The 18,944-nt window shown below is 41.1% G+C and overlaps 1 protein-coding gene across 2 annotated transcripts in view; it reads right to left on the reverse strand.

The window, feature by feature from the left end:
- FOXN1 (forkhead box N1) overlaps nt 1-18,944 on the reverse strand; it is a 540,119-nt gene that overhangs the window by 325,109 nt on the left and 196,066 nt on the right. For both annotated transcript variants that reach the window (XM_078680116.1, XM_078680115.1), the window contains exon 2: nt 16,578-16,723. The gene's annotated coding sequence lies outside the window, so the exon portion shown is untranslated. The remainder of the gene's footprint in view (nt 1-16,577; nt 16,724-18,944) is intronic.

An 18,944-nucleotide genomic window follows, 5' to 3' on the forward strand; every position in this document is an offset into this window, starting at 1 on the left:
GTAATTATAGTCTAAGGAGACCCCAAGTTCGCCATAAGCTCCAATTCCCTACTAAGCACTTGTACTTTGCATTTGGGAGGTTAACAGCTTCTCCCACCCGCTACTGATTATTCAAAGATAAAAGAATACCCTTGTCCGAACTACACATACACTTGACTGAAGCCACTTCCTTAGTAGTCCCAGCCTTACTATTGAACAGACACACACCTTTCTTCCTTTCACTTCTACACAAGCATGAAAAGTGTCCTTTATGCCCACAATTGCCACACTCTTTGCCCACGCTGGGCAGTGAGGCAACAAAGACATATGGTTGGAGCTACCACATCTATAACAAGTAAGACCTTTGTCATACTTCTTCCCTAGTGACACATTCTTGCGGTTCGCATTGTCCATCACAACACACTCTCAAAAGACTTGACATTCTTAACAGCACTATCCTGCACAGACTTCATCCACATTTCTGACTGTTCTCCAGCTTTAGCTGTAGCGACAGGGTCCTGTAAGTTGGGGTTCCCCATTACCGACAGCTGTTCTTGTACGTTTTTATTTATAACATTCACTATAATCTTATCCCTTATTTCCTCACTATTGGCTCCAAAACTGCAGTGCAAAGCGAAACCATGCAACGCAGTTAACGTGGTCAGAAACTCATCAAATGACTCCCCTTCCCATTGAGCTCTGGTATAAAATTTAAATCTGTTCAATGCCAAACTAGAGGAAGGCTTAAACCTAAGTTTCATCAGTAGCAGGGCTTCCCCAAAAAAAATTACATTCCCCTTCACCTTGAGGAGGAACTGGTGGCAAAGTTCTAAAAACTAACTAGCCTTCTGACCCTAAACAATGCAGCAGTATGTTATTCTTCCTCTCCACACCCATCCTTTCACCATAAATAGGTTTCATGTACGTGAGGAACTCATCCTTCCATCTTGCCCAAGGTAAAGGAGGATCCCCTTTACACTGTAAAATCTTTGGAGGGGGTCCAAACTGCATGTTTCCACTACAAATGTACAATAAAAACTTGCAAATATGAGGTACTGAACAGTATACATAAGACCTTACAGAGTGAATGTAATCCTATCAGCCTGACAAACATAATGTTAATAGCCTGCTGCGTGCATCAGCAGCAATGAACAGGAAAGCTCCACTGTGCACATATTACAACCACGCCAACCATGAAGAACGTTTAGCTATGCCTTAAAACACACTGGTATTAAAGTACCTTTTCCCAGCCATGTGTATCAGCATTGAATACACACGGAATAAATGAGTCTTCGTCGGTGCGGGAACAGCCCACGCTCTTCACCTTCAAAAGAACTCATCACTCGTATAAATGTAGTTGTTCCCGGCTGTACGCATCAGCGTTGAACACCCACTGAGTAAATAAGCTGTGAGCATTGGTGCTGAAACAGCACACACACAAAGATGCCAGGGCGTGGTTACTAGGTTGCAGCAAAGATGGGTTCCAGACATGAAGTACATCCGGACAATGATGGCAGTTAATGTGCAGGTGAAGTGAAGAGCGTTAGTGTCCTGACAATGATGGGAAGCATGAGTAAGAGAACTACAGAATTCTTCAGAACTTTAGAGTGATGTGGCAGAAAGCTGAACCAGCACTAGAAGAGACGGTGAGTAATACGCGCAGCATTAAAAAAGAGCAGCTATCACGTGTACAGCACCAAACCATTTATTTCTCCAACAGCCTTAAAAGCCTTGCTGCACATGCTTTGAGAGCGTACAATGTAGAACATCAGTCCGATTTCTTTCTGCAAGCATGGTTATAGTGAATAATGTAGAAAACAGTCCGGTAAAGAATGCCAAATAATGCAGTGGGGGCTTCTCCACTATGGCGGAGGAGTGTCGCCCCAATGCTTTCTCGCAGTGCGAGAAGCAATAACATGAAGCGGTGATAACTTTAAGTTACCATTTTATGTTGGGTTGCAGGCGGGAGGGCGAATGGCGGGGCTGCTCTGTGAGCAGCCAGGGCAGGAGAGGAGTGGTGTGCGACCCCCCCACCCGCGAGACATGCCAGCCACAACTAAAATACAGTACAATCCAATTCTGCATGCGTAGTTCTTGAAAGGTCCAAACCAAAAATGGCACCACTCCTGGGCTGTCAATAAGTAGAAGGTACCAGTTTTGTTCGTCTCCAATTTTGTAGTACATCCAGCAATCCAGGAGAGAATTTTACAAAATATCTTTTGGAGAGACAGCACAGTACCAGCCTTCCGTACAGGCAGTTAACTTCCCCAGTGCCCCTTCTAGATCCAGCAGAGAAAGTGGCATAACAATGACGTTGGAAAAATAACAATGCTCTTAAAGTGAAGCCACAAAAACTAGAATCTATGACGTTACAATGCATAAATTTACAACACATGCACTTACAACACAGTTTTTACATCGCAACATCCCCTACAATGCATTCCATTACATCGCATGACACTACATCGCGTATTAAAAAACTACGTTTACAACGCATTCCATTACATCGCGTACTATCTTTATGACGCATACCATTACAACGCATACCATTACATTGCATTTAAGGTAAGTATTGGATAGTATAGGGGTACAAATTACTATTCTAACTCTAGAGGAGAGGGTGCAACAGTAGGGTAAGTGTTGGATAGTGTAGGGGTACTGTGCGTTGTAATGCTATGCGTTGTAATGGTATGCGTTGTAATGCCTGCGTTGTACTGACATGCAATATAGTGCCATGCGATGTGATGGTATGCCTTGTAATGCCTGGGTTGTGTGACATGCGTTGTAAAGGATGTTTCAATATAATGATTGCGTTGTAAGTGTAGTGGGATGTAATGACTGTATTGTAAAGGTTGTTTCCCCAAAAATGATATAAATGCACAACACATGTAACAGTATCCCGTTCTATGCTGAAAGAAGGAGACATCACCCTGTTTAGTCATACTCACACAGAAATTTTACATAGGTGGGAATTTTGACCTAGACTTTGCTTATTTGAAAATGCAAAGCATGTTTTTTCAGCTCTGGGAGTCAAATGCCTTTTCAAAGTCAATCAGTATAATCGCTGAGCACCCAGGTATCATGTCTGCATTGGCCAGGGCTAAGCGCACCTTCCCAATCAATCCTGAAGTCATGGAGTCACTTTGGTCGGGGTGAATAGGGTGGAGCTTACCCTAACTCGGCAGCTAACTAAGGCTTTGGCTAAGATCTTGGCTCTATTCTTAATATGGGAAACGGGTAAGAGCTGAAATCCTATGTGGAGTGGCATGGTTTGGGGATAACTGAGATGATAGCCAGCAGTGCCCCCCCACCTTATATTTGTCACCTTTGCTTGTCACCTCCTCTGTCACTGCCCACAAATGTTGTGTTACAATCAAGGACAGGCCCTTGAAGAATTTATTTCGGAGTCCTTTGGGGCCCAGTACCTTGCCACTATTCATGGTAGAAAGGTGCAAATCAATAGAATGGAACAAACATGAGGACTGTCAAGACAGGTTGCACATTTCAGCCCCTGGAGAATATATTTCCTAATCAAGTATATCAATGCAAAAGTTGATGAATGCGGTTAAGGATCATTTGGTGAAGTGGGGTATTAGAGACAAAGCTGGCGTATTCCTCTGAATGACGTAAGATCACGAAGTATGGATTACCGTGTGTTTATCTTCCAATGAACGCTTTCCTGCTACTGGGGAAACCCGATCGCAGCAGGCTAAGTGGTGTGAGCAGTACATTAAGTCTAGTCAAAAAGCCATGAACGGGACCAGACACAATGGTGCCGGTGCCGAGTTAAAGGGGATGGTTCATTACAAGAAAGTCACAAACTGATGTATTGTTCCTTCGGAGCTTCTTGGCAGAGTCTCTCAGTCTCACAGAATTAATAGTTCATCAGCTGTTGGCCCATGATGTCAAACTTGGCTCTAACCTTCCAGTATCCCTTGTAGCTCTCTGCAGGGTTTGACAGGTAATTATTCTGAAGTTGGTCTGTTATGCTGTCACGCAACAATGAAGGAAGCATGACATGTCAATCCCAGAACCTATTTCCTGCTGATGTTGTATACTATACAACACCAAGGTTACTATCAAGGTTAGGCACAGCGATTCTGAAAATGGAGGAGGACAAAATAGTTTCCCGATTCATTTCTCAGCTATGTAGGAAAATGTACATTAATATACCAAGAAGGGAAGGGTTGAGAAGACCAACTCTTTCACATACAATATTACTTTCAGTATTTCTCTGTTGGTCCTTCTCAGAGATGATCACTCCCCATACAGGTCTCATCTTTTTTCAGCCTCTTTTTTTGCTGGAGAATTAGGTTTCTGGCTCTTTCACACTAGCCTGCATAATGAGCTTGAATGGTCTCTGCGGATAAGGTGCAGAAGAAACATGGGAGCTTGTCTCTCAAGGGCATGGGAGTCGCTGAGAGTAGAGTTCACTAATTCTTAATCAATTGTTCACTGATTTGTCTGATATTGACCTTTTTCATATGGAACTTTATTCATATGGAAAAGTGAGTATGAAACTAACAAGAGAAGATTGTATACAGGAACAGTTACACATACTATGAACTCGGCGAGTACTATGAACTCGTCAACACACTGACTGATGTGAGAACACTCTGCTAACCTGAACAGCAGTTCATGCATGATTCTTCGATGCAGTCATATGCCACAGCCTGACAAAGTGAGACTAAGAAAAAAACACATTTTCCGACATTTTCATGTTTCCCTATGTTTATAATGGGAGATACTATGGGTCTCGCTTACACCTTTTTGGCGCAGGGCAGCACCACAAGGTTTCTTGCTGCCCTGCAGTGCATCAAAAGGAAATGGCAGGAATGTGCCATATTAAAAATATGGCGCATCACTGTCCTTTCTGCCGGGGGACAAAATGGTGAGTAGCCCTACACTCTTGCACGGTGGTGCAAGGATGTTTGTGTTGTTGGCAAGATTGTTTTTATGCCGGATGGGACACTTTCTTGCACAGAAACCACAAGTGGAGGCATTTTCCTCTTTCTGTATGTGCTGCAGAATGCAGCACACATAGAAAGAAGAATAAGCTAGGAGAAATAAAGTTATTTCTCCTTGTTACTCCTCCCCTGGGGAGGCACACAGTTTTGACACATTCCCAGGTTTACAGATCCTTGTAAATCTTCTAATGTGTCAAAACCCATGGGTGTTGCATGGGAAAACCCTCTACAACACCCATGCAACATCTCTTGATGTATAGCAAGGCAAGGCAGTGCTGCCTTGCCTTACTCCATATCTATGAGGCCATGCAAAGCCATGCAGGGTGGATTTGCATCATGTCATAGAAATAATTGAAAGACCTGCTCCACTGGAGCATCATAAAAAAGTGAAGCTCCAGCAGCACAAGTTTCTTGTAAATGAGGGCCTAAGTTTTATTCCCTAGACATACTATGAACTGAAAAGGCAGCCAGCTGTAGGTCCTCTGCATTGACACCACTTCGATCCTGACAGTCATGTCCCTTGCCCTAGAGTAAACTTTTCTGTACAGGTAGAGCCAGGTTGCTCCACCCCCACACCTAAGAACTACAATTGGAGGATTAAACATGTTACAAACAAGGGCAGAAGTCAAGCAGGGCTCTTAAATAACATGTGCCGGCTTTATTTCAAAGAATGTGGGCTACTGAGTCGGGTCCTGCTGCTGTGCTTCATCAGTCTTCTGCTTGCGCTGAACGCCTAAGCAGTTTTGCTAATAACTTTGACACTGTTCAGCAAATGTGCACACAGCGTTGCAAACTAAAGGTTCATTCATTTTGGATTCTTCATGACAAGAGTTGTGCAGATCTGACAGACAGGCCAAAAAAGGGAGTGGCCTTAAAGATACATTTTCCCTGTTAATAAATCTTTGTTCCACGATCCTCCCAAAAAATGGTTGAACGGAATTTCACCAAACTTGGAGACAATAGTCTCTTCACTTGGTTTAGTGTACATCTATTCAGTAGTTTTATGAGAAATTGTTATGTAAAAAATGTTCTAGCCCGAGAATGAAGAGGTCATTTTGTAGTGATATCTTGGACATTAATTATAATGATCCAATTTGAAGGATTTGCAAATCCGATTCAAAAATAAAAAATGCACCCCTTGTTTTCCCCTTCGTCCATTGAGGATTCACAAATTTGGCTGTGGTTTCGAGAATCGTTTGTGCTCTGATTGCGTGGCCACCACAGTGAAAAAGTTCTGTTGCGTCACCATTACCCAACATGGTGCACTGAGCACTGTGTTGAGACAAGAAGTTGAATCTTATTTTCACATGCCCCCCATCTAACTTGCCCTCTGTTTGAGGCTCATCCTTTCCCTGCACCTTTGTCAAGTCACATACGTGCTCATCCTTCTCAGGGGACACAGTCCTCTGACTTCTCTCCCCTTCTTTCTCTTAGTGTCGAGTTCCTTTCCTGCCCAAGTTGTGTGTAGTCCCCCAGGCCGATCCCTTTTCAGAATTTTGAAGTACCTACATTTCAGAAATTGTGCTAAGATATTGCACATGCTCTAATATATTACATTATTTATGATTTAAGGTAGAATACCCATGATAGAAAAGTAGAATTACACAGCTAACTTTTTTCTCTAGCCTGTTGTTGGCCTGCTGACTGTTTGGGCTCTCAGTTTTATTAGCAATTTAGTTTTCTTCCTCTGCCTATGTCAGAGAAGTTCAGTGTTAATGATAGTTGTTATCAGGGACGCTGCCAGTGCCTAAGCCTCACTTTTAATTAAAGTGTTTTTCTTGTGTGCTACTAGTGTTTAAATACATAATTTGCAATAATTTCTTGGTATGGTTGACTTTCTATTTGGGATCATTAATTTTCCAGTCACACCCTAGGCCTGACTTCCGCCCCATCAGGCGTGCAGGAACAATGTTTTATAGTGGGGGTGCTGCCATCACGGCTACATCATCACAGTCATTGGGATTGTGAAAAATCCAAGCACGACACAAATAACAAGTGTAGCAAATGAGCCACACATATTCATTAGGAGAGGGATAAATGTGTTGTTAGCCTTTAATACATTTTGGACACACACTGTCACAAATATATTACTAAAGCATGGTGTGGCAGTGCACTATTATTTACAGACAGTTCATTTTTGATTGAAATGCCCACTAAATTTGCACAGACATGCAGTTTTACTGATAAAACTACATAGCCCACAAACAACGTGCGGAAATCTGCTTTCTGGGAATAATTATTGATCCACATCATTAAGGAAAGTGTCATGATTTGTTTTGATCCGACTAAAATGTTTGTTCCATCGCACTTCAGAATTTCAAAAAAAGCGCTTAATTTGTGCTTTCTTAGCTGCTAAAATATTTTTAAATATTTGTACAGTCTATTTACAGGTATTTCAATTTTGTTATGTTGAAAAATATAAGAGCTTACTGCCTTTCTTTTGACACTCCCTGTACGCAAGAAATATTGTCACATAGTTCACTTTTCAAAATCCTCTCACTTTGAAGTCAAAGAATGCAAAGTAAGCATTAATCTTGTGTAAAAAGGAATGTGCAGCTATTTGTTAGAAGCATACACAGTCAACTCGCCAATCCAAGTCTGGATGGATCTCTTCCTGGATACTGATGGCCACCCTTCCATCATTCAGAATGCCAGATCTCCTGGATTCACCCTCAACAGATGTCTGAACCTCCAGAACCATATCTCCTCCATGGCTAAGAGTGCCAGTTTCCAGCTAAGGCTTCTTTGTAGAATCTGGAACCTCACCCAGCACACAACTTTAAATCTGTTGCCCAGGCACTTGTCCTCTCAATACTCAACTATGGATTTACACTCCCTTCTGGCACTCCCAAATTCACCTAGGTCCTCCCAGAGCAGACCTACATGCTGCACCCATGACACAAGAAATGTGATCACATCTCCCCCATATTACACTCCCCTTCAGTGGCTTCCAGTTGAAGCGAGAGCTCAAGTTGAAACTGTCTGCATCACCCATAAAGCTTTTCACTCCTCTTTACCCTTCTACCTCTATGAGAAACTGAAAATCTCAGGTGCCACCCGAGACTCACAAACCGCTAAGGTGCTTCTTCTTAAGCCCACAACCTTCAAGCACAAGAGATACATGAACCAATCCTTCTTTGAAAGCGTCACAAGAACATGGAACTCTCTTCTGCCGAGTCTCTGTCTGATCACGTCATATTATCACCTTAAAAAAACACCTTAAAGCTTTTCTATTCGAGCGTCACTTGGCCTAACCCGCTCCTAACTCCTCATGCTGTTGCCAAAGGGCAAACCAAACTCAACCAGCACAAATGATTGATGAACATTTTGTGGTACTGTACCACCTGCTTGTCATTGCTATGTTTTACAATGAATATGTATGAAGCTCTCTACATATTAGGAGGGCTAACCTGGTGTTCTCTCCACCTTTAATGTACATTTCATATTTTATATTTGCTCTTGATACGTTCTGCTTATTTATATAGCACTCTGATGCCTACGGGCCATGTCCGCGCTATATAAAATCACAAATTAAAATTACATAAATGAATAACACTTTGAAAAAACCATTATGTGTCTAAAATACTAAAATAAGACACTGTTCACCTCTTTCTTAACCAAAGCGCACCTTTTATCCGTTAATTGGATTATTAGGAAACATTCATAACGGCGCAGTGTGTGTAGTGTGGGCCATTCAAATAGTACTACACTGAGCCCTTTGGTCACTAATGAAAAGGTTCAGAAAAGGGGGTGGTGATGAACAGAGTGCCTGAATTAAGCAGACCACTCTTACCCAGTCCAAAGATCAGGGCTTGATCCATCACCGTTTTTTAGCTCACTGCACCATCCCAGCTCAGAACTTGGCTATATGCAAATTAGTCTGTTCCTGTCCCAGTGCATGATGGGAACAGGGCAAACCAAACTACCAAGCCAATTCTTGTACTGGGAAGGAAACAAGCTTCCGGGGACCGGTTTCTGCCATTTCAGGCGTCGTCGGCCCGGCTTGCTTGAATCCTGATGGTGCAATGAGCAAGGGACTCACATCTGAGTATACCCTTCCACGCTTATGGTGGACAAAATGATTCAGAAAAGGGGGTGGTGATGAACAGAGTGCCTGAATTAAGCAGACCACTCTTACCCAGTCCAAAGATCAGGGCTTGATCCATCACCGTTTTTTAGCTCACTGCACCATCCCAGCTCAGAACTTGGCTATATGCAAATTAGTCTGTTCCTGTCCCAGTGCATGATGGGAACAGGGCAAACCAAACTACCAAGCCAATTCTTGTACTGGGAAGGAAACAAGCTTCCGGGGACCGGTTTCTGCCATTTCAGGCGTCGTCGGCCCGGCTTGCTTGAATCCTGATGGTGCAATGAGCAAGGGACTCACATCTGAGTATACCCTTCCACGCTTATGGTGGACAAAATGATTCAGAAAAGGGGGTGGTGATGAACAGAGTGCCTGAATTAAGCAGACCACTCTTACCCAGTCCAAAGATCAGGGCTTGATCCATCACAGTTTTTTAGCTCACTGCACCATCCCAGCTCAGAACTTGGCTATATGCAAATTAGTCTGTTCCTGTCCCAGTGCATGATGGGAACAGGGCAAACCAAACTACCAAGCCAATTCTTGTACTGGGAAGGAAACAAGCTTCCTGGGACCGGTTTCTGCCATTTCAGGCGTCGTCGGCCCGGCTGGTGAAGAATTGGCTTGGTAGTTTGGTCTGCCCTGTTCCCATGATGCACTGGGCCAGGGACAGACTAATTTGCATATAGCCAGGTTCTGAGCTGGGATGGGACAGTGAGCTAAATAACGGTGATGGATCAAGCCCTGATCTTTGGACTGGGTAAGAGTGGTCTGCTTAATTCAGACACTCTGTTCATCACCACCCCCTTTTCTGAATCACTAATGAAAAGGAGCAAAACAAATATATTTTTCCTGAATTAGAGTTGTAAGCATAGTCCGTTTTCTAAACACTCCAGAAAAGAAACAAAACTAAATATAAGAAGATTAAGGCACTGTGCATTGTGTGGAAGATATTTCACATTCTAATCGCACTTATGTACTAAATACACATTGTAGCCTAAAGTACTCAAAATGCTAAACATAGTCAGTGTTCTAAACATCCTGTGTTTTAAATGTACTATTATTAGTGTAGACATTAGTTTGTAAACTTACCCAATGCTGCAGCTTAAAAGTATCAAATACAGTGCCTTTTAAACATGAACTTCCTTGTAACAATATATTAATTATTTTAAATGCAGTCAGGGTTCAAGTTGGAAGGTGCATGTTAATCATACTATATTCAATCACACTCTCCACTCTAATTATTTTCTACCTTCTAATTATAACCACACTCGGGGGCCTTATTTAGATCTAGGTGGACAGGTTACTCTGTCACAATTGCGGAGGTTATGCCGTCCACCGAAATATAAATTCCATTATATCCTATGGGATTTACATTTCGGTGTACGGGTACGGGATATCCTTCACGTTGTGATGGAGTAACCTGTTCGCCTAGATCTAAATCAGGACCCCAGTGTTTTAATCATAATCTTTGTTTTCTTCATACTTCTTGGTTCCAGTCATCCTTCAGTGACCTACTCGTGGTTTTTGAGTGTAAGTGCCTGCTATTAGTACTACATTTCTAGCAAGCATTGGGAATGCATCGCAACATCCTTTACAACGCATTCTTTTACATAGCATGCCATTACATTGCATTTTCAGAAACTACCTTTACAACGCATTCCATTACATCGCATTGTACCTTTACAACTCATACCATTACAATGCATACCATTACATTGCATTTAAGGTAAGTGTTGGATAGTATAGGGGTAATAATTACTATTGTAACTCCGGTGAGTGCAGCAGTAGGGTAAGTGTTGGATAGTGTAAGGGTACTATGCGGGGTAATGGTATGCGCTGTAATGACTTGCGATGTAATGCCTGCGTTGTTGTGACATGCATTGTAATGAAATGCGGTGTAGTGACAAGCAATGTAATGGCTGCGTGGTAATGACATGCTATGTAAAGGATGTTGCGATGTAATGACTGCAATGTAAAGGTAGTGAGATGTAATGACTGCGTTGTAAAGGTTGTTTCCCATTTCCTACTAAGGTTTGGTGGAAGAAATAATCAACACCAAAGACATTCCCTACAAATGTGTTCAGACATTTCATGTAACAAAACACCTATCTGTAGGCTTTAATACAGAGAAATAACAATATCAATCTCCCAAGCCTACTGCTTTTACTGTAACCTTTTATTAAAAATAATTAGGGCTATAACCTTTTCAGTGACTTGCCATCATAACCAACTCAGACCTACTGTGTTGAGTCATGGGGCACCCATCAGCTATACATTAATAAAATTACACAAATATGTACAAAATACAATTGTCAAAACATTATAAAATCCCTACTAATAGAGCCTAATAGGAATTACTGATGTGCGAATCATCTATCCCCGTAGTTTGCTCATGTGAGTTACCAGCACCAAAACTCTTTCTGATTACAGTAATCAAGATTTCATTTAACAAAATGCCTGCCTACAGACTTTAGGTCAGTGTAATAACAATCCACCCTTATATGGCTATTGTCTTTTACGCAACTGATTTTCACCTTAAGTAGTGCCTTTCATAACTTTTCATTATAAACAGATCACACCTAAGGAATTTGACATTTTTCCCAGTGACCCACTAAGGTCGCTAGCCTTTCCCAATAAATTCACAATATATACACAACTCAGGCCTACTGAAGTTTGCATAAGCAGGCAACCATGGGGCATATATTTATAAATTTACAAATAAGTACAAATTTACAGTTGACAAAACAATATACAGCCCATCTCAGTAGGGCTTAATAAGACTCATCACAGTGAACTTTTACTCCCAGGGTTTGTCAGTGTGGGCGACCAAAACCAAAACCAAAATCCTCAGCTACTATTGTAATACAAGTAACAAAATACGTTTCTACGGTCTGTAACATAGAAATGTGATAACAATCCACTGTTAAAGTCCCCATTGGCTTTACAATATACTTTTTAATGTAAACAAGTCAGATCTATTGCCTTTTAATAACTTTTCATAACAAACAGTAAGGAGCTATAGAATCGGGCATAATTGCTCAAGGCTTGACTGGTGTGCAGGGAAATGCTATCATTGGCTTGTCACCATAATCAACTCAAGTTCATTGTCCTGAATGTAAGCATTCCACATGGGAATAATCCAGCACACAGTCATAAAATACAAATTATACAAAATTACAGATTGGCAAAACAATACACTATTGCTCCTAAAATAGCTTATTTTAGTTGCACATCTTTTATCTCCACAGTCAATGCGGGTGGATCACCAACACCTAATCCTCTGATTACTACAGAAACCTGTGAAATTCCATGTAAGAAAATGGCTGCCTACAGGCTTTAGCACTTTGTAATAATTATCCAACCGGTAAATCCTTTCATCTTTAAAGCATGCTTCTTACAATAAGTGGGTCAGATATATTGGCTTTGTCATACCATTTAATAAGAAACAGATCAACATATGAAATCTGACCCCAATCCCCAGGAATCGGATAGTTGTGGCAGGCCCATAGGTCTTACCCTCCACCAGGTGCATTCCACAGATCCACATCAGCGGAAGGACTGTAAAGCCCTCAAACCCTCCACCATACTGGGAGGGCCCAAAAGCAAGAAGTCATCCAAGTAGTGCAACATCCATTTGTGTCCCGTCCTCGGTCTAAAAATCCATTCCAGAAGTGTGCTGAGCTTTTCCAATTATGCACAAGACTGAGCAACTCATGGGCTTTCATTTTTCAAAATAAAATGAGCCCTTAAACTGGAAACTGATTCGGATGAAATCATCCGGGTGCACAGAAAGAAACATGGAAGCAGATTCATTGTCCGACTTTGCTAGAAGCATCCCAGGCCCCAGCAGCATCCTGACTGCCTCATCAAGGGAGGCATACTTGACTGAGCATAAGGCTTCATCATTAGCTTCATTCACAGACTGATCTTTGGGTGCAGAAAGGTATTGTATCAACCTGTACTTCACTACTTTTTCTTAGGGATTACCCCCAGGGGAGCATACAAAATTCTCAAGTGGGGACCTGTTACACTCCCCAGGTTCTTTTCTTTTGGAACTATAGCCCTGGCAACGTTATGAATGGACCGGAGTGACCATTGATTCTTTCAGTATGAGAACCCTACACACTAGCTGCTGGGATCCTAAAACCCTTCTTAAAACCTTCATACAGAGCCTTTGCTGTCGTGGGGTTATTATAGGCATTAAATAATGCCTTCATTGCCTGACAATTAACCGGAGATGGAGGCTTGATTTGAAGGGAGTTGGCATTTCTACTTTTTTGTGTTTCTGTCCTTAGACCTTTTGAAACATTTTGTCTTCGAATTGGATGACAAGCCACTGAACGAACAGCTATGTTTGAATGTACATGTCCCCAGGGGGTCTGGTATAGGATCTGTTATTGAAATCCCAACAAGAGTCCCCACTCCAGGCTTCAGCTTGCACCTGTGCACACCGGAAAGGGCTGACTAGGGATGGTGTCAAGGTGCTGGGGCTTCATAAAACATAACCAGGTTTTCATGTCTATCTGATCCCATGCCAGCAAAGGCCTAGGTGCCTTAATCCTATGAAGTTCTTTATCGTTGTCCCTCCGGGCCATTCCACCATACTCATCATGCGCACATCCTATTCTATTATGGTAGCATGCCAGTTGTGCTCCCATGGTCGGAAAGTACTCCACTATGATAGATTTGGAAATAGTGAATCATTTTAACCAATTCCTTAACGTCTCCTCTGCCTTTTTTTTCCAAGGCCAATGACTGCAATTCCTAGAATGGGATCACTCTGTGCACCACTTGCCTTCTTCCCTTTTGGGCCTATCCACAATCACCTCACAAATGTCAACATAACTCCCCTTCCACATTTTTTTTTATACCCAACGGCACATGCCTGCCCACCTGTTCATGTTCATAACGTACATCTGGGCACACACCAAATTCCAACAAAACTGTAAAAATACAGTCACAGTCTTCCGGCCCTATATGATCAGGCTAGTATTTGGCAGCTTTTCTGCCCTTAGAAACAATGTTCTAAGTAACTTTCCCCCCCCCCCATGTCACTTCACCTCCACAGCCCTAGCACGCTAACGGAGCTGCCCCTGACTGTAAGGGCAGGGCAGAGGGCACCTAGGGTGCCTCCCAGAGGCACCAGCTGGGGGCTGTGGTGAAGAGTCTTCAGCGGAGCGTGCTGTGCCTGCAAAGCAATACCAGGGATAGCAGAAAGACACAAAAAGAAAATAAACAACATACTGGTGTGGGATCCGGAAGGGCAGAATTCTGCAGCTGGTGTCCTTCTTTTGAGGCGGTGAGCAGGAAAAAGAGACCCGCTCACTGTTTTACAGCGTCTTTTATGAAAATGGCCATCGCTGTGACTCCAATGACCCGGAGGGCATTCAAAGGCTACCAAGGTTGCACCTCGGATAGCTAATCCATCCACGACCCCGCCCTAGGGCCGTGGTGGCTCGTGCCATGCCTCTGGGGTTGGGAAACGGCTTGCCACCATATTCACGGTTTGACACACTGGGTGACCAGTAATAATACACATTTAACACATTTAACAAAAATGCTTTTCCCAATAAATATGTCAGTCCTTGTGACTTTATCATAACATTTCATATATTTTTTAGTAGTGTTTTTATTAAAAATAAATTGAGTATACGCGATGGCTCCTGATCTGCAAAAAAACCAAGATACATATCTTATTTATAAAATGTGGAGCACTCAATACTGCTTTTAAATATCAGCCTGCAAGCCAGGGCACCTCTTGGTCCTCCCATTCACAGATCTCAAAGCTTTGCACTTGACTTCAGGGCGCTTTGCCACCTGGTGGTTCCACATTTCTTCCACTCATTGAACCCCACGTAATTAAGTCCACATCCACCTTTTCATCTCTCTTAGTGTAACAGAATAATATTTCAAAATGAACAGACGGGTCTATATTACTTTCTTTGTCACCATAACCAGCTCAGTCCTGCTGTATCTAGTATAAACTTTGCCAAAAACCTAAAAGTGTAATACAATCAGTCTTTTTAGTGGAAGCACAGAAATTCAGACCAATCAAATTCTGTACTCATGGGAGGCTCAATATGATTGATGCCTAGCCCCCTCTTTCACTAGGACTCTGAAAGCTTTTTTTGTTTATCACATAAGGCAATGTGACAGTTGCAGTGTTCAGTCAGAATAAAAATCTATGTAGGTTACTAAAGCCCTGGACTCTCAAACACAATACAAGACTCTGAAGTCTTAAATTAATGACTTCCCTCTTCCCATCTGTGCTGCTGCCAGAGAATAATAATCACAGTAAATTATCTAGTTATAAAAGACTCTTTAATAGCATTAAATTGTCATGTGTGTGCCACTGAGAGTTCAAGCTGAGACATATTGCAGCTGGATAAATAAACACAATGTTCACAGCTGTGTGGACAGCCAGCACTTTATGGAAGTACATCATTTCTGCCCAATCAAAGCATGCACTTCAGCCAGCCGCGGCCGCTGCAGGTAAATGCGGTGTGGCCGGCGGGGGGGGACTGGGGGGGCGGGGGAAATATCAAAAGACGACCACAAGGGAACATTAAATAAATAATTAATTCCCTCTCGTGGCCATCTCTCAAAATCCCCCCCAGTCGGCCTCACCACCCTACCGCTCTTACCTGCAGCGGACGCGACTGACTTCAGCCTACTAACATGTGGGCGAAGCTAAAACCCCTCTCCTGCCAATGCTTTTAAAAGCTTTTTTTATGTTAATCACAATATGTCTTTCGACCACTGTTCTGTCAAGACAGACCTAAAAACTGGTCTTAGAATCGCAGGAGCTGCTTTGTGCAGAAGAAATTGAAACCTGATCTTTGCACACAGGAAGTCTAAATGTGAAAGGTTAAAGTTAAATACTTATTTTGTTGGTTTCCATATCCCTGCAACAACAGTGTGAATGCTTATGCGGAGCATGGCCAGGATTTCTGTATTTGGAAATTAATTGATAGTAGTGGATTTAGGCTGCAGCTGCACTGTGCTTACATTTTACTTTAATGTGACTGTTATGCTTAGGTGTTTACACTTAATGTGAATATTATGCTTTGCAGTTTATATTTTGACAGATCTGTGTGTGAATGCATGGTGTGCTTGTAATAAGGAAATATGTCTGATGTCATTGTGAAATATTGGGATGGTTTGACCTAAACCTTGTTTGTATGTATAGTTGTCAGTGTTCTAAAAAATAAAAAACACATGTCTTTCAGCAGCTCACTCAAAAAACATTTTTGGCTTAAAGTATATAATATCCGAAATTTGAAAAAAATACATTAAAGAAATAGTTAAAGAAAACTTAGTAGTGAATCTCTCAAACAATACATTAACAGAAATGGAGAAATTGGTAATCTGTCTGGAAACCCATTTAGCTTTTGTGAAAATACAGATTGATAACATACAAAAATGTGCCCGAAAGCTAAAACTTGCTACACCAAAATCAAGATATAGAATTGCACGGTGAAAGATGAAATTAAAAAATAGACCAAACTCCAGATCTCATAAATCTATATAAATGATCAACTAACCTGAGTCAAACTGATGTTCCAAGAGTGTGAAACCGATACCAACGGATACAGTATATTAGGTAATCTCAAAGAAAAATCGATCCAATTATCAGGGAATATGTTTGACATTCATAGTTGGTTGTAGCAGACACTGAGATGTTAAAGAACTGTAAAAACAAAGGAGAGAAAGAAAATGTGTCAAAAAAAGAAAGAGGGACAATTAAGAATCTGCAGAATAATGAGAAAATAATTGGGCCAGTTATTAAGGCAGAAATACTGCAGTACTTGAAAGAGAAATTATATTAGAGAAGCAAATTGACACTTATGAGATTAAGAGAATTTTGAGAAGCTAATAAACAACCCCATGAATAAAATAAAAGCGAAATTTGAAAAACAACTAGAAGAATGGCATATCAAGCAATTAATCAATGAAGACGAATATGATACTTAAAAAACAGACAGCCCAACTATCCCTACAATATTCTTTTTACACAAAATTAGTAAAAGCTGGATTGATCCACCAGGCAGACCGATAGTGTTGGCATGTGACTCTTTGTTTAAAAAAGCATGTACTTATGTAGACAACTATCTGGCACCAATAGTTAAAAGCTTAAGCTCATATACGAGACACTGGTGATCTATGAATTTTGTCAAACACAAAATAGCTGAAAGAATATCTTCTAGCAACGATCAATGTTCTGTCATTGTATACATCACTTAGATATGATATGGGTTCAACAGCCTGTGAATAGATTTTGAAACAGCAGAATGTGGGTAAACTAGAACATTTAAGAATTTTGATAAAATAATTGGCATGTCAAAATTCTTTATTTGGTCAAATGAATGACTACAAAAGCACATAAAAAATATACATACAACAGACAGAAATTAGTCATCAATACCAAATTAAAAATTAAATCATTAGAGACCATTACTAGAAAGGTGTCTCGCAAAAAAGGCCACAGCATACAAATACAGGGGAACTTTGGTAAGTTATCAGAAAATCTCAAATGACAGCAAAACTATTTATGTACCATTAAAAAAGAAAGTTTGTTATTGTAAAACTCATTTGTGCAAAGAGTGAACCTCATTCACGATTGATTATAATACATCTTCCTCAATTTCAGACAAAAGAAAAGAAAGTTTTAAACCGCATTACAAAAAGCAGGGTGGTGTAGGCGCTGAATATACTGCAACCCTTCCTCACATGTTCTAAAATACATGCTCCTTAAAAAATATATAAATAGTGGGCTCTAAAAGTGCAATATAGTGTGCACAAAGGCAGACAGTGTGAGGTAGATTGAATCGAAATGCCATGGGAAACACTGGTGTGATTTAAACCAAGATCTTGTTTGAGGAAAGGCCACTAGGTAATGTACTGTACATGGTCTCAAGCGTGTAAGGTAAAATCTTAACTCCGGGATCTCTATCCAACTAAGATATGGCTTAATATCCAAGGTAGTGGAGAGTTAGACATATCGAGAGATGGTGACAATATTTAAAGATAATGCAATTCTCCATCTCCCTGTGTGCAAAAAACAATCTTCTTAGTATCGCTTTTTATCACAAATGTTGGTATTTGCAGGGGCCTCGAAAAATGTACTTAACCCAAGGCGTTTAAGAGAGTTGGGGACATATGCCAACCATGGTATAGCTCATGGATTATTCAATCTAAGTTGCTAAAATGAATGAAATGTCTAAAAAAACATATTCTTGTTTAATGATCTATATAGATAAAGGTTCGGTATTGCCATGGGCATTTTTTTTTTTCCAAGATACGCAACTCTCACTGGTGGGATAAGGAAATAGCTCGGAAAAAAGGCATAAACATCATTTATAGGCAGGATTTCTCTAGACTAGTGGTTCCTAACCATTTTAGAACTAAAACAGACCTTCTAGAACGTTAAACGTTCGTGACCCACCAACCTTTAATGGACATGACCAAGGGCGAGTTTGAATGTAACTAAAGCACCGTGTGATATCACATTGTCATTTACAGACAGCACATTGCAATAAGCACTAACTTTGTACAGGCATACAGTTTTGCTGCTCAAAATATATAGCATACAAATGATAATGTGTACCAATCGGGTTTCTGTGATTAGTTTGCATTTGTGGATCAACAAGTTAAGTGTCTTGAATTTCAAAAGAGTGCATCATTTTGCTTTCCTAAGTTCTGAATATACACAGTTCATTTACATTTTGTTGTGTGCAGAAAAAAATAACATCTGAGGGGGTTTCTTTTCACTTTCCCTGTACTCCAGCAAGATCATTGCATAATTCACTTTAACAACTCCTCTCACTTTTCAGTCAGAGAGAGAAAAGTAATCATCAATTCCCTATTAAAAGAATATGCAGCAGTTTGAAGCACCAGGCAAATGTGAGAAA

This window comes from Lissotriton helveticus, chromosome 3_1, assembly GCF_964261635.1.
Source record: "Lissotriton helveticus chromosome 3_1, aLisHel1.1, whole genome shotgun sequence".
Lineage (NCBI taxonomy): Eukaryota > Metazoa > Chordata > Amphibia > Caudata > Salamandridae > Lissotriton > Lissotriton helveticus.